The sequence below is a fragment of the Acomys minous genome (genome assembly GCF_964271855.1).
Source record: "Acomys minous genome assembly, chromosome: 10".
In the NCBI taxonomy this organism is placed as follows: Eukaryota; Metazoa; Chordata; class Mammalia; order Rodentia; family Muridae; genus Acomys; species Acomys minous.
Genome location: NC_140491.1, coordinates 115,896,557 through 115,900,530, shown reverse-complemented (window position 1 = coordinate 115,900,530; position 3,974 = coordinate 115,896,557). Strand labels below are relative to the sequence as shown.

Below are 3,974 nucleotides of genomic sequence, written 5' to 3'. Positions count from 1 at the left end.
TAGACAGATAGATGATAGATAGATAATAGATAAATATAGATGATAGATAGATAGATAGATAGATAGATAGAAAAAAAACAACCCAGAGTGCTCATTTTGCCAGAAGCCTTCATTGCAAATGGCTGTCCTCCTTTGCTAGTGCATACAGTGCCTCCCTTCACAAAGAATGCTAGTTAGTAGAGGTGAAGCTTCAAGGTAGTTAAGCACCAGCTTGAGTTTTCCATGTTTTATGACATAACTATATGGTGTATTCAGAAATAGCACTTTACTGCCAGGTCGTGGAAAGTCATCAATACAGTGGAAGTAGCCTGTAACGTTTGAATAGGGGTTTTATCAAACCCGTTTGACCAACTCAAAAAAACTGTACCCCATTCCTGGAATAGGGAATTTTATTTGGTAGCATATAATGTCTAGTTGAGGCGTTTTCAACCAGACATTATATGCTCGTTTTACTTGCATATGGAAATCTACTCTTCCAAGCCATATAAAATAGCAACCAATTCTAGAGCTATGGCAAAAGCATCATTGAAGAGCTGTTCTGCCTAGCATTATTTATTAACATGGCTTATCAGTATTACACATATTAAATATGAAGGTTCATGTTTACTTACAGTTTCTAACAAGGTAAGAATTAATGGTCTAAATAAGGGGATAGAATTGATGGTAGAAACAAAAGTAGCTTCTATGGTAGTTGTAAAGGAGAAATGGAGAATAGACTAATCAAATAAATTAGAGATAAGAGAAGTTAAAGAGGAGTAGAAGTTAAAGCATTAATACAAATGAATAATATAAGCTGTATAATATAAAAACACAAGTTATATAACAAGAACCATTAATTAATTTATCATGTTTTCTATCATGTTTTTTCAATGTTCCTTTAATGACTCCCATGTCCTTTGAAGGGTGGGTCCAGGCAGCTGGGCGACTGCAAGACATGTTCACTTGAAGATCCTGCCTTGAATGAAGGCTTCACCCACATGCTGGAAGGCCCCTCCCAGGCAAAGTTCTCTGCAACCAAAGTCTGGGTCTCCTCGCTGCCAGGATCCGTTTTCTCCCATGTATATGACTCATGCAGAGTCCACCTGCCAATCTGGACTCAGCAGAAGGGCAAGCTCTTGGCCTCGGAAGACCCAAACGCCAGAAATGGAGCTGCTGTTGTTGGTTCCAAAGAGGATGAGGTTCCAAAGGCATTCTTCCTCAGTTTGTCCAATCGCTGGAACATTCCAGTGATGAGGTTGCAACCCATGAAGTTCTGGGTGAGCTCTTAAGGGAAGCGGTACTCCGCATACCACAGGGACCATCCATCCTTATCAAAATGCTCCCCAAAATATGGCCAGGCCACAGAGAAGGTGTCCCCATTGGAGTACTTACGCTTAAACTCATCCAGCACAAAGGTACTATAGGCAGGGGAGCAAAAGTGTCCTCGGCCTTGGGATCAGCAGCCCGTGCCTGCTCACACTCGTCCGTCTCCTACTCAGGAGCTGGGGCAGCTGCCACTTTTTCCGTTCAGCCTGTGGCTTCTGCTTCTCTTCTCGTGAACCCCTTCCTTTCTTTGGGGTGTCCTTTTTAGGTTGGCTCTTCGCAAACTTCTTACCATCAGACTGGGCCACCTTCCCACACAGCTTCTCTTCCCCCAGGACTGCCGGGATCTGCGGCTGTTAATGCAGGTAAAGAACCACTGATTGCTATTGGGGAAGGCCTGGGGAAAAGAAAGCTCTAAGACCTGTTTATAGAGCCACAGCAGGGTGCAGATTATTGTGATATCAGCCAGTGCCACTCGATCACCAACAAGAAAAGTCTTTGTCTTCAAGTGAGTGTCCAGCAGCTCCAGGATTCGTTTCATCTCCTTTTTTTTTTTTTTTTTTTTTTCCCATTTTCAGTGGCCTAATTGTTGTGGTGCATGATGCCCAAGCTGGGGAAGACCCAGGTGCTGGCTGTTAGCCAAGTTCACCTACTGCACCACCTGAGGTGCTGCCTCTGGCGCACTTCCCCACAGCTCCTTGTTGCTTACGTAATAAGCGATGGCATTGCTCTCAAACACACAGAATCTGCCTTCACCCTCAAATGCTGAAACCTTGCGAGGAGGAAATTTTCAGAGAAATTAGGGGTTTCAGTTTGTTTGGCCAAAGTGGAAGTGGGGTGGTGCAGAGAGCACGCAGACCTGAGCCCGGCTGTATTGTGTAGCGATGAGGGCCTTGAAGGCCCTCCAGTTTTCAGGATATGTGTACAGGGTCCCAGCTGCCGTGGTGATTCCTCAGAGAAAGGTGGTGAGCCATGTTTATATCATTAATGGCTTTTTAGGGGATTTCTACATGAAATGTTTTCAGGGCACGAGGTGCAATAGCAAACATCACTATGGAATAGAAAGCAATGGCAAAGGACCCTTGATGTATGCAATGAATTTTAAAGATTTTATGTTAAAAATATAAAAAATATTAAGTAAACATTAAAGTGCACAACTGAAGAACTTAAGAATCTTGAACATGTTGGCATGTTTGCAAAGTGAAGTGAATAGTTAAAGGAAAGTTCCGCAAACTAACTACAGCTGTCCACTGTCTCTAGTAGATGGAGCTACCAGGAACTCCCCAGGAACCAAGGGAGAAGCCTACTTACTGCTCAGGGAGAAGAGAATGAATTCACATCCTGCTTTGCTATAAAGACCACTAACGTCTTTCCGATACTCTTGTTTCTTTTCACTCTTCTATTCTTATGATTCTATGTTAATGAGAAATGACTTAATTATAGGTTAATTTCAAAACATATAAAGAGAAAAAAGTAAATAGGAACCTGAGTTCAAACCCTGGGATCCATAAAACACACGCGCACATGCGAGGACACACATACACACACACACACACACACACACACACACACACACACACACATGTGCGTGTGTGCATGCTAACCCACTGTTACTATCTAGTTTCTGTGGCAGCTCACAGTGGCCAAGCTGATGTAATTCTGCTGGGTTTCCCACAGACTTCCCTAAGTAGGACTATGCAACTGACAATTACTCTTCTTTGTTTTCCCTGCCTTCCTCATTCTTGCAATAGCTTTCTCAGATCATGAAGCAACCTCAAATACGGATGAATTCTACATAGAGAAAAATCAGTCAATCGAGAAAAAAAAATATGGTGTGATAATTTTCAAAGTTCAACCCATGAGAGGACAATGAAAAGAAAAGGAGGGACCTTCTCTAAGTAAAATAAGCCTGTAATTGATGGGTAATTAGGAAACCCACTCCATCCTGAAGACTCATGATCCCTGTTATCTGTGACAGTGGTTAGACTAAGCGCCACACCCAGGAGACCCGCATCCCTCAGAACCCTTCTCCAAGCGATGAAGTCCATGGAGTTAAGTCTGTGACTAGTTCACTATCACAGACTGACTGCCTCAGAGAAGAACATGGCTTTTTAGCTTAAGATGTCTCACTGCAGGATTATGCCTAAAGAATAGGATGACAGACACAGAGATTTGAATGTGCCTTAGTCCTGTGGTGGAGTTTGAGGTAAGTTGCGATAAAAGGCATTCATTCATTGGGCATTCAGAGTGGGAGGTACACATGGGCGGAAAGAGGCTGAAGACTCAGAGAGCAGCAGACATATTTGAGGGTTTAGCCTACAAATTATCTCTCATAACAGCAACTTCTTACAAAGCATAGTCCAGACTGATGGAAGAAATAAAAAAAAAAGAAACTTCAAAATTATTTATATTATAGCAAAACTACAAAAACAAAAGGAATTCAGTCTTCAAACATATGTTAAGGAAAATGTTTCAGAGGCAACTTAATAATGTCAATGTGCTTGGCTCTTGCTGTTACAGAAATTGCCCTCTCCAAAAATGATAAAAATATTCTGTGAAATGTCTGAATTCCTAACACCTCAGATTTTCACACCAACTTGTTTAATAATTTCAAATAACACCTTTAGTTTCTAATTATTTTCACTGATATGAGTGCAGAGGTACAAAAACCA

The 3,974-nt window shown here is 41.9% G+C and overlaps 1 pseudogene across 1 annotated transcript; it reads right to left on the bottom strand.

Moving 5' to 3' along the window:
* Nucleotides 1–938: 938 nt before the first annotated feature.
* On the bottom strand, nt 939–3,350 carry LOC311607338 (elongation factor 1-gamma-like; annotated as a pseudogene). Its single transcript has 2 exons — nt 3,242–3,350; nt 939–2,253 (listed from the first exon to the last, which is right to left on the bottom strand). The product of its transcript is annotated as an elongation factor 1-gamma-like (transcript).
* Between the last annotated feature and the right edge of the window lie 624 nt (nt 3,351–3,974).